The sequence below is a fragment of the Notolepis coatsorum genome (genome assembly GCF_963971535.1).
Source record: "Notolepis coatsorum genome assembly, chromosome: 1".
Lineage (NCBI taxonomy): Eukaryota > Metazoa > Chordata > Actinopteri > Aulopiformes > Paralepididae > Notolepis > Notolepis coatsorum.
Genome location: NC_140165.1, coordinates 315,944,702 through 315,957,201, shown reverse-complemented (window position 1 = coordinate 315,957,201; position 12,500 = coordinate 315,944,702). Strand labels below are relative to the sequence as shown.

Genomic DNA, 12,500 nt, shown 5'->3' with positions numbered 1-12,500 from the left:
TTGAATGAAGTAAGAATCCACTGCAGTAAACAGATCCTCACCTCGAGTGGTAAGGTTGACTGACATGAGAATGTCCTGCTTCAGATCCTCATTTTTCGATATACTGCACATAAACGATGAGCACAGCTGCGACAGTTGTAGTTTCATCAAGTTGTATGGCAAATGGACCCTTTCTAAGCTTTTCTGACAGCTGCTGCTCGCAATCACTTGACATCTTATCAATTCGGTCTTTCACTACATTGTTCGAGAGTGGTACTGATTTTAGTTTATACGCCACCTGTGGGCCGCACAGTTTCTAAACCAATTTGATGCAGGCTGGTTTGATGAGCTGCTCGCCAATATTGTGCGGTTTCTTTGCTTTTGCAATTAAAAGCGAACACTCAAAGGAGGCTTCGGTAGCCTTCTGTAAATCACTGCCACCCCTGCTCCACGCTACTCTAACATCAACAGGCTTGTTCGCCTTGAGAGACTGTTCTTTCCTCCGAAACAAGTCTGGATCCTTCCCAACGGTTTCTGGGTGCTTAGACGCCTGATGTCTCTTCAGCTTGCTGGGCTTCAGGCTCGAGTTTGCCAACTTTTCTCCACAAATCACACACTCAGGTCGTTTGTCTGGTCCCTCAGTGAAGCCCATGGTGATGTAATTTTCGCGATTGCTGTAGGTCCTAACTTTTTTTGCAGATGAGCTGCCGTCATCTCCTTTTCATTTGTCACACATTTTCGCCTCTGGCGGCTGACTGCAGACGAGCCGAGAAAGTGAACTAGCGTGCTAGGCTAGCTACGGAAAGTGATACAGTCAACTGATTCGCGTTTTAGCGGCTACCCGGTAGCCTACTGTTAACGTTCAAAAATCATGTCTAGATGTTTATTTATTTATCTTTATTTTTTATTGTAGTGGAGAGACTATTCATGCTTCTGATGATAAAAATATGCTAATTAAATATTTCTCCGAAAGAATTAAAAAAAAAAAAAAAAAAAAATCAAATCATCTGTGGTCTGGCGGACCCCCTGCGCCCCCTCTTACTCTTAACTCGCTGAAATCTTGACGGATTTACAAATGGTTTGGTTTATTACAAACGTTATTAACGTGGTTATGATTCTTGCTTGGAAGAATTATATGAACATTATAAGTATGCAGTATGATAACAACTGTATTTTATTTTAAACTGTTTTATGTTTTGACATTGCTTTAACTCCACAATCAGACCGTTCCATAATTTTACTCCGCAAATTGAAATACAAAGACTCTTCATGGTCGTTCGAAAACTGTATCTTTTGAAATAAAATGTTCCCCATAAATTGTAACCCCCATCTTGCACGTTGAACAATCTTTGAATATTTCCTGGGATTGACTGCATTCGGACTCGGAAGGTGCAGACGAGGACTCGGACTTGTTAATTGATAAATACAGCTATTTATATCAAATAAAAATGAATATTGTAATAGGCCCTAATCATTTGGCATAAGGTATTGATGGCTAGTGCATTTGTTTGGCTATTGTGTCACAAAGTGAATAAACTCCCTTTGAAATGGTGACCGCTGTGTCATTTATGTTTAAAGGGGACATGTACTGCTATTCCTAGCACTATTTGGGCAACTTTACACAATTCCTGTTAGTCTATTGAAGACATCTGTAAGGTTTTTTTCAAAAAAAATGCATTGTTTTATATTTCTAATCAAGTTCTCAAAACCATCATTTTTCAGCTTCAAGATTTCAGGCTGTTATGGCCTGGCTCCGCCCATAAGCACTTTGAGTGACAGTCAGTCCACACAGTCTGCGACTGGTAGACAGAGAGATAGAGAGAGAGAGAGAGAGAGAGAGAGAGAGAGAGGGGGGGGGGTGCGAGAGAGAGAGAGAGAAAAAAAAGACAGGCCGTCTCTTCCTTTAGTTTTTTCTCTCCCTCCGGCAGCTTGTGGGGGGTGGGGGGCCTCCCTTCCTCCCCTCTCCCGTGTGGCACGGCAGGTCCCCCCCCCCCAAGTGCTCCCTCCCTCTCTCTCTCTGTCTCCCTCTCTCTCTCTCTCTCTCTGTCTCTCCCTCTCTCTCCCTCTCTCTCTCCCTCTCTATCTCTCTCTCTCTCCCTTCAGTGTATGCAGAGGTGTCGGGTTTCACTCTGCCTCGCAGTATGAGGAAGTAGTTTTCCACTCGCTGTCTAGTCTAGGTAGATTGTGGGCGGGCATTAGCTACAACCACAGAGCCAATCACATCACTGTCTTCTACCCAGAGCCTGAGTAACGTCATTCAGGCCTTCAAATCAGGATGGACTAATTTACTGGAGCAGGAAATTATCTGAGCTGAATCAGAGCAATCCGCCAATATGGTATTTAGACACTAAAACACATTGATACTAACTCCTATTACTATAATACAATGCTAGAGACTGAAAAATGACATTTATAGTACATGTCCCCTTTAATGTAGACCTTTTTTTATTTGTACGTCAGCTCTTTGACTGCCAGAGTGGGGTGGTCTCAACCTTGATGACTCGGACTCGGACTAGGGTAACGGGGGACTCGACTCGGACTCACTCAGGCTCTTCTTCGGTGACTCAGACTCGAACACTGGAGACTCGAGACTCGAGATTTAGCGACTCGACTATAACACTGCTTCCTAGAACCTCAGAGGTTTGAGGGAACCATGTGAACCCAGCGGGCCGCAGCCCAGATCTATTGCAGAGGAGCAGAACTGATACTGCTTTAATACAGGAGACACTTGAAAGATTGTGATACCCAAGTTTATACAGCTGCTTCGTCAGAATCAAGCACCTACGGACACACGCAACAAGAACAGAGAGACTACGGCTCAGCTTCTTCCCCCAGGTCATCAGAACACTGAACACTGAACTCTCCACACACACGTACACATGAGCACACACACACACACACACACACACACACACACACACACACACACACACACACATGAGCACTCGCAATCGCTTTAAACAATCGCTTTAAACAAAATGTCACTTTGAACTAGAGGAAAAGGTCACTTTAAAGGAATGAGGAATATAAAGGTCACTTCAAGGAAAGAACCGATGTGGTTCTTGTATAGTATAGTTTAGATATAGTAAGTATAGCATAATGACAGAGTTAAAACTGTATATTGTATAGTAGTGTACATATACAGTACAGACCCAGTGCCTTCTCAGGAATTTAGCATGTCTATTTTTATCATGCACACATCTTATGTCTTCTTATTACCTGTTTTTTTTGTATGTCTATTTTATTATTAGTATTATTGCACAATCAATGCAGGCATGACCACCCACATTTCACTGTATGCCCTGGTATGTATGTGACAAATAAACCTCTTGAATCTTGAGAATCAGAAAGGTCTTTATTGCCAAGTAGTTTTACACATACAAGGAATTTGATTTGGTCGTTTGGTCGTTAACAGACAGACAATGCCTTGCATCAAAAGAAAGGCAACACCATTCCAAATGATAATTCAAATGTGTTATTTCCACATTCAATCAATATATGTGAATAATAATGCTCACTCTCCCAAAGCCAGAAACCAGAGAAGTATGACACAAACTTGTGATGTCATAAAGCTGCTCCATGGACAATTAGATTATTTCTAATGTATTGTCATTATACAGCACAAGTACAGTACAACCACAGTGCAAAGTGTAGCAGTAAAGTGCAATCGTAATATACAATGTACAGGTGATTAAACTGCATATGAAATATACAAATTAGTACTACTGAGTGTAATAGTGCTAATCAGATGTATGTACAGAGTTATAGTATAATATGTACAGTGATACAGGTATAAAGACAGTATGGTAGTAGACATATTTGCCACAATGGCCAGCAGTGTAAGAGTAGGATATGTACAGATATAGTATACATATGTAAATGGAGGGACTATGTGCAGGTAAATACAGACACGTGTGGATAGATATGCGATGAGAATATATATATATATATAAATGAGTGTGACCTTTACCATATTTCCCAATTCATTGTCTAGGGAAGCTCTAGACTTTATACCTGATGACAATCACAAGTTTGAGTTCTAGCACTTTATGATTCACATGCACGCACACACAAACACACACACACACACGCACGCACCCGCGCACGCACAAACACACGCACACACGTGCACGCACACACACACGCTGAAAACAGCTTGACCACTCTGCTCTCAAATTTTTTTTTTTTTCATTTCAACCTTTATTTAAAATCGTAAGCATCTGAGGTTTCCCTCATTTACAGAAACGACGATTGTACAGTACATAATAAAAACAATATTCACAGAAATTTAAACACCAGAGTAAAACAAATTAAAAACGTTTAAAAATCATTTTAAAATATCAACTAAAAGGTAGTCACACAATGGTCTGAAATCATACATTTAAACATTCCAAGGGAAGGGAGAACCTCCAATTTTAGCGTGAGTTGAAGGACATTCCATGAGTTAGAGGCATCAAAGGAAAAGGCTGACTTCCCTATAGCTCAGAACAAATCTGAGGAACCCTAAGAACCATCCAGTCATTCAATCGAGTTGAATAGGTTCCAATATTCCAATTTAACAGTGAGGAGATATAAACAGGTTGTTTACCAATAAGAGCTTTAAAAATAAATAAATACCAGTGTTTGTTGCGCCTTTCTGCAAGAGAAGGCCAACCCACCCTATCATACAGGACACAATGGTGAGTATCATATCTGTCACCAGTTATAAATCTGAGAGCTGAGTGATATGCAGAATCCAGAGGTTTAAGAGTTGATGCCGCAGCATGCCTATAAATTACATCACCATAGTCCAAAACTGATAAGAAGACTGTATGTATGAAAAATGTATTATTGGTGAGAGAAACTACACTCATCACTGTGACCTTTATGAGAAGGTTGGTTGGTCCTCTCTGACGGAGAGGCGCAACAAACACTGGTATTTGTTTATTTGTAAGGCCCTTACTGATAAGCTAGCTCCTTAGATCACATCATTATTGGAATGGAATGTTGGAACCTATGAAACCTATGTTCTATAGTGACTGGTCCTTGAGGTCCCCTGAGTTTGCTTGGAAAAGGGGTAAATCTGCATTTTATTATGATGCCCCTAGCTCATGGAATAAACCAATAATTTTTTATTTGATTTTTTAGATTTTTTTTATTTGAAATCTTTATTTCGAACATGCAATGAATACAAACTGTTATGGTTTGTAACCGACCCCAATCGCACAACACAAGACAGGTATGATGGTTTGCCAAGAAACAGATATTTATTTAGAACAGGGAAAAAGGGCACTGTCCCTTTAAGGGAGAAAACACAAAACACTGGAATAACACAAGAGGGGAAGGTAAAGTGCCTTTAAGAGGCGGGCAGGAAAAGGGAACACTATGGGAAAGTAAGGGAACGCCTAAGGGAAGGTTAAGGGAACGCCTTGGGACAGAGGAACTAGAGACTAGGTAAACCAGGGACAAGGAGAACTAGGGAGAGAGGACAAGGGACTAGGAGAGCTAGGGATAGAGGACTAGGGACTAGGAGAACTAGGGACAGAGGGGACTGAGGCCCGGAGGCGGGCTGGGGAACAGGGAGGAACTGGGGACAGAGAACCGCGGAGGCGGGCTGGGGACAGGGAGGAACTGGGGACTGGTGGGAAAACATCTGGGCCGCTCTGCAGAACAGAGGAGAGGGTTAATATTCAAAGGGAACAAACAGAGCAGATGCAGAACAGTCCAAATAACAAAGTAACAAAGTAAATACTATCTTCGTGTGAATAAACACACAGTGGGAGATGAAATGTCCAAACTAATAACTAAGTGAGAACTAAAGGAGACAATACGCTGGGAAACAGCAGCGGGACGAGGGCAAGGGGCATTACGCTGAGTGAGTGACATCACAATCAAAACTCACCCAGGCGTATGCGTAAAGGTACAGGGACAGCTGCGGGAACGGGGGCAAAAAGCATTACGCTGAGTGAGTGACATCACAATCAAAACTCACCCAGGCGTATGCGTAAAGGTACAGGGACAGCAGCGGGAACGGGGGGCAAGGGCACTACGCTGGGTGAGTGACATCACAATCAAAACTCACCCAGGCGTATGCGTAATGGTACAGGGACAGCAACGGGGCGAGGGCATCGCCACCGGGTGGCTGGCTGTCCGAGCCGAGGAACAGAGCGCTGGAACAGCGGCGGTGGCGAGGGCGTCGTCCACCGGGTAGCCGCTGTCGGAGCCGAGGAACAGAGTGCGCGCCACACCTTGGTGTGCGCGTCGGAACAGTGGCGGTGGCGAGGATGTCGTCCACCGGGTAGCCGCTGTCGGAGCCGAGGAACAGAGTGCGCGCCACACCTTGGTGTGCGCGTCGGAACAGTGGCGGTGGCGAGGATGTCGTCCACCGGGTAGCCACTGACGGAGCCGAGGAACAGAGTGCGCGCCACACCTTGGTGTGCGCGTCGGAACAGTGGCGGTGGCGAGGATGTCGTCCACCGGGTAGCCACTGACGGAGCCGAGGAACAGAGTGCGCGCCACACCTTGGTGTGCGCGTCGGAACAGTGGCGGTGGCGAGGATGTCGTCCACCGGGTAGCCACTGACGGAGCCGAGGAACAGAGTGCGCGCCACACCTTGGTGTGCGCGTCGGAACAGTGGCGGTGGCGAGGATGTCGTCCACCGGGTAGCCACTGACGGAGCCGAGGAACAGAGTGCGCGCCACACCTTGGTGTGCGCGTCGGAACAGTGGCGGTGGCGAGGATGTCGTCCACCGGGTAGCCACTGACGGAGCCGAGGAACAGAGTGCGCGCCACACCTTGGTGTGCGCGTCGGAACAGTGAGACGCCTCGGGGTGCGTCTGCGAGGAGGAGTGTGCCAAGCACGAAGGTCTGGAAGATGCGCGTCGGCGCGCTGAGGTCTGGAGAGCGTGCCAAGCTCGAAGGTCTGGAAGATGCGCGTCTGTGCGCTGGTACGGAGGAGCGTGCCAAGCTCGAAGGTCTGGAAGATGCGCGTCAGTGCGCTGGTACGGAGGAGCGTGCCAAGCTCGAAGGTCTGGAAGATGCGCGTCAGTGCGCTGGTACGGAGGAGCGTGCCAAGCTCGAAGGTCTGGAAGATGCGCGTCTGTGCGCTGGTACGGAGGAGCGTGCCAAGCTCGAAGGTCTGGAAGATGCGCGTCTGTGCGCTGGTACGGAGGAGCGTGCCAAGCTCGAAGGTCTGAAGTGGAACACTGGAATACCTCCCGTAGAGGATTAGAGAGCACAGTACAGTGTCTCCCTCCAGGCAAACGGCGGCAGGTGGCGAAGGCTTGAGCGCATCTGGCGCGCTGGTCTGGAGTGGAACACTGGAATACCTCCCGTAGAGAATTAGAGAGCGCAGTACAATGTCTCCCTCCAGGCAAACGGCGACAGGTGGCCAAAGCCCTTGAAGATGCGCGTTGCGCGCTGGTCTAGATGTGCGTCAGGACGAACAGCTGCGCTGGGGTCTGCAGTGGAGCGCTGGGGTGCCTCCCGTGGAGTTTACAGGGAGCGCAGAACAGTCTCCTCCACAGGCTACGGCGACAGCAGACGAAGGCTGGAGCAAACATCTCAAGGCTGGAGAGATCCATCTTACAGCATTGGTAGACCAGAGGATCTCCCGAAAGAGTCTAGATGTTAGAGAATATGACTCAGCATGAATACAACACGACCCCACGCCAAAACGAGGGGAAGCGCCCTGGTATTTAAAGCCCACAGGGGGACTAATTAGCCTGCCATCACAGGTGCGAGAGATAATAGAATATCAAACAGGTGTGGCCACTAAGGGTAAGGAACGAGAGGGTGGGGGCTAGAGAGAGTGAGTAGGGAATTCCTAACAGTAGGCTTAAAGAAGACAGAGAAAAGGTAGTGAGCAGCGGGCAAAACCTCACAGTACCCCCCCCTCAACGGGAGCCACCCGGCGACCCAAAACAAATACAGACAGAGTGGCAGGGGGCAAAACAAGAGGTACTGGCCAAGCCAGCAGGGGAAGCCACCACAAGAGTGGGGCTAGCAAAAGAAACAGGGTCGCCGAGGGGTAACTAGGGTAGCAGAGGGGCAACCATGGAAGCACCGGGAAAGGGCTAGCAGAGGGAAGGTTAGCTGCCAGGGCACTGATAGCTACAGGGCCTATGCTAGCTGTACTGCTACATCAACATAGAGGCTGCGCAAGCTGCCGGAGCCAGGCTAGCAGAGGGAAAGGGTAGCTGCCAGGGCACTGATAGCTACAGGGCCTATGCTAGCTGTACTGCTACATCAACATAGAGGCTGCGCTAGCTGCCGGAGCTAGGCTGGCAGACAGGGCTGGACCAGCATGAGAGCACAAGCTAGCTGGAAGGACAGTCCTAGCTGTGTGAGAAAAACTGACCTTGCTAGCTGAAAGGGCAGTCCTAGCAGTGGGATAAACTACACAAAAAGGTGGAGGCCATGCAGAGGGACCGGGTTAGCTGCTTGGGCCTGGCTAGCTACAGGGCCCATGCCAGCTGCAAGGCTGCATTAACATAGAGGCTGTGCCAACAGCCGGGGCCAAGCTAGCAGACCGGGGCCATGCAGAGGGAAACTGGGTTAGCTGCCAGGGCATGGCTAGCTACAGGGGGGTCAAACAGGGCAAAACGGGAAGCAAACAGGGGAGCTAACCGGGGAGACTAACAAGCTAAACAGGGGAGTAACAGGCTAACAAGGGAGCTAAACAGGACTAACAGGGAAGCTAAACTGGGCTAACAGGGAAGCTAACAGGGCTAACAGGGGAGCTAGAGGGGACAAGAAAAAAAAAAGGCAAACTCAACATACACCGTCTGTGCTGGCTGGGGTCGTCGATTTGGTGGGGTCGTACTGTTATGGTTTGTAACCGACCCCAATCGCACAACACAAGACAGGTATGATGGTTTGCCAAGAAACAGATATTTATTTAGAACAGGGAAAAAGGGCACTGTCCCTTTAAGGGAGAAAACACAAAACACTGGAATAACACAAGAGGGGAAGGTAAAGTGCCTTTAAGAGGCGGGCAGGAAAAGGGAACACTATGGGAAAGTAAGGGAACGCCTAAGGGAAGGTTAAGGGAACGCCTTGGGACAGAGGAACTAGAGACTAGGTAAACCAGGGACAAGGAGAACTAGGGAGAGAGGACAAGGGACTAGGAGAGCTAGGGATAGAGGACTAGGGACTAGGAGAACTAGGGACAGAGGGGACTGAGGCCCGGAGGCGGGCTGGGGAACAGGGAGGAACTGGGGACAGAGAACCGCGGAGGCGGGCTGGGGACAGGGAGGAACTGGGGACTGGTGGGAAAACATCTGGGCCGCTCTGCAGAACAGAGGAGAGGGTTAATATTCAAAGGGAACAAACAGAGCAGATGCAGAACAGTCCAAATAACAAAGTAACAAAGTAAATACTATCTTCGTGTGAATAAACACACAGTGGGAGATGAAATGTCCAAACTAATAACTAAGTGAGAACTAAAGGAGACAATACGCTGGGAAACAGCAGCGGGACGAGGGCAAGGGGCATTACGCTGAGTGAGTGACATCACAATCAAAACTCACCCAGGCGTATGCGTAAAGGTACAGGGACAGCTGCGGGAACGGGGGCAAAAAGCATTACGCTGAGTGAGTGACATCACAATCAAAACTCACCCAGGCGTATGCGTAAAGGTACAGGGACAGCAGCGGGAACGGGGGGCAAGGGCACTACGCTGGGTGAGTGACATCACAATCAAAACTCACCCAGGCGTATGCGTAATGGTACAGGGACAGCAACGGGGCGAGGGCATCGCCACCGGGTGGCTGGCTGTCCGAGCCGAGGAACAGAGCGCTGGAACAGCGGCGGTGGCGAGGGCGTCGTCCACCGGGTAGCCGCTGTCGGAGCCGAGGAACAGAGTGCGCGCCACACCTTGGTGTGCGCGTCGGAACAGTGGCGGTGGCGAGGATGTCGTCCACCGGGTAGCCGCTGTCGGAGCCGAGGAACAGAGTGCGCGCCACACCTTGGTGTGCGCGTCGGAACAGTGGCGGTGGCGAGGATGTCGTCCACCGGGTAGCCACTGACGGAGCCGAGGAACAGAGTGCGCGCCACACCTTGGTGTGCGCGTCGGAACAGTGGCGGTGGCGAGGATGTCGTCCACCGGGTAGCCACTGACGGAGCCGAGGAACAGAGTGCGCGCCACACCTTGGTGTGCGCGTCGGAACAGTGGCGGTGGCGAGGATGTCGTCCACCGGGTAGCCACTGACGGAGCCGAGGAACAGAGTGCGCGCCACACCTTGGTGTGCGCGTCGGAACAGTGGCGGTGGCGAGGATGTCGTCCACCGGGTAGCCACTGACAGAGCCGAGGAACAGAGTGCGCGCCACACCTTGGTGTGCGCGTCGGAACAGTGGCGGTGGCGAGGATGTCGTCCACCGGGTAGCCACTGACGGAGCCGAGGAACAGAGTGCGCGCCACACCTTGGTGTGCGCGTCGGAACAGTGAGACGCCTCGGGGTGCGTCTGCGAGGAGGAGTGTGCCAAGCACGAAGGTCTGGAAGATGCGCGTCGGCGCGCTGAGGTCTGGAGAGCGTGCCAAGCTCGAAGGTCTGGAAGATGCGCGTCTGTGCGCTGGTACGGAGGAGCGTGCCAAGCTCGAAGGTCTGGAAGATGCGCGTCAGTGCGCTGGTACGGAGGAGCGTGCCAAGCTCGAAGGTCTGGAAGATGCGCGTCAGTGCGCTGGTACGGAGGAGCGTGCCAAGCTCGAAGGTCTGGAAGATGCGCGTCTGTGCGCTGGTACGGAGGAGCGTGCCAAGCTCGAAGGTCTGGAAGATGCGCGTCTGTGCGCTGGTACGGAGGAGCGTGCCAAGCTCGAAGGTCTGAAGTGGAACACTGGAATACCTCCCGTAGAGGATTAGAGAGCGCAGTACAGTGTCTCCCTCCAGGCAAACGGCGGCAGGTGGCGAAGGCTTGAGCGCATCTGGCGCGCTGGTCTGGAGTGGAACACTGGAATACCTCCCGTAGAGAATTAGAGAGCGCAGTACAATGTCTCCCTCCAGGCAAACGGCGACAGGTGGCCAAAGCCCTTGAAGATGCGCGTTGCGCGCTGGTCTAGATGTGCGTCAGGACGAACAGCTGCGCTGGGGTCTGCAGTGGAGCGCTGGGGTGCCTCCCGTGGAGTTTACAGGGAGCGCAGAACAGTCTCCTCCACAGGCTACGGCGACAGCAGACGAAGGCTGGAGCAAACATCTCAAGGCTGGAGAGATCCATCTTACAGCATTGGTAGACCAGAGGATCTCCCGAAAGAGTCTAGATGTTAGAGAATATGACTCAGCATGAATACAACACGACCCCACGCCAAAACGAGGGGAAGCGCCCTGGTATTTAAAGCCCACAGGGGGACTAATTAGCCTGCCATCACAGGTGCGAGAGATAATAGAATATCAAACAGGTGTGGCCACTAAGGGTAAGGAACGAGAGGGTGGGGGCTAGAGAGAGTGAGTAGGGAATTCCTAACAGTAGGCTTAAAGAAGACAGAGAAAAGGTAGTGAGCAGCGGGCAAAACCTCACACAAACAAACAATAACAAAAAGCAAAACAACTCAATCTACATGTTCGAAAAGGAGTACACTTATTTAATCCTACCCCTTTTCCACTACTCAAATGAGTGTACTATTTTAAAACATAAAAAAGAAAAGAAAAAGAAATATATATATATATATATATGCAAAACAAAAAACAAAAACTATATATGTAAAACATGAAAGAAATAAAATAGAAAACAAAATAAAAAATGTAAACACCCGTGAATATCAAGTCCCTTCCTCATCCCTGTACCTTGTGAACATAATTTCCTTATACATCAGTTTGAATTGTCTCATGTTTGGACATTGCTTTAGCACCACATTTAGACTGTTCCACAGTTTCACTCCACATATCGAGATGCAGTGTTTCTCATGGTAGTGCGTACGTTTAGCACTTTTAAATTGTGTTCTCCCCTCAGATTATAACCCCCCTCCCTATCAAAGAACAATTCTTGAATGTTTCTTGGAAGTGCATGACTTTTTGCTTTATACATTAATTGTGCCGTTTTAAATTCCACAAGATCATTTAACTTCAATGTCTTTGACTCCAAAAACAATATGTTAGTGTGATCACAATAACCTGCAATGTGAACTATCCTTATGGCCCTTTTTTGGAGTATAAAAAGTGGTTGTAGTGTAGACTTATAATTGTTTCCCCAGACTTCAGCACAGTAATTTAAATATGGTAAAACTAGTGAACAGTAGAGAATGTAGAGTGATTTTCTATCCAGAATGTGCTTTACTTTACTCATGACTGAAATACTTTGTGAGAGTTAAGATTGGACATGTTTTATGTGAGGTTTCCAACAGATTTTATGGTCTATTATTACACCTATGAATTTATTTTCATAAACTCTTTCAATAATCACATCATTTATTTTAACTTGTACCTGAGTATCCAATCTACAGTTTCCAAACAACATAATTTTAGTTTTGCTCAAGTTCAATGATAATTTGTTTCTATCAAACCATTCCTTCAATTTCTTCATTTCAGATGTAATGACCTCTAAAAGCTGCT

General features: G+C 48.5%; 1 protein-coding gene across 3 annotated transcripts in view; it reads left to right on the top strand.

Annotated features, from left to right (window-relative positions):
- Positions 1-12,500, top strand: part of LOC311237160 (uncharacterized protein) — a 25,130-nt gene that overhangs the window by 7,082 nt on the left and 5,548 nt on the right. For 2 of the 3 annotated variants that reach the window (XM_084324966.1, XM_084324967.1), the window contains exon 4: positions 1-1,533. This exon is cut by the window's left edge. The exons of the other annotated variant lie outside the window; for it this stretch is intronic. The gene's annotated coding sequence lies outside the window, so the exon portion shown is untranslated. Of the gene's footprint in view, positions 1,534-12,500 lie in introns of those variants that run through there. 3 annotated transcript variants of the gene reach the window in all.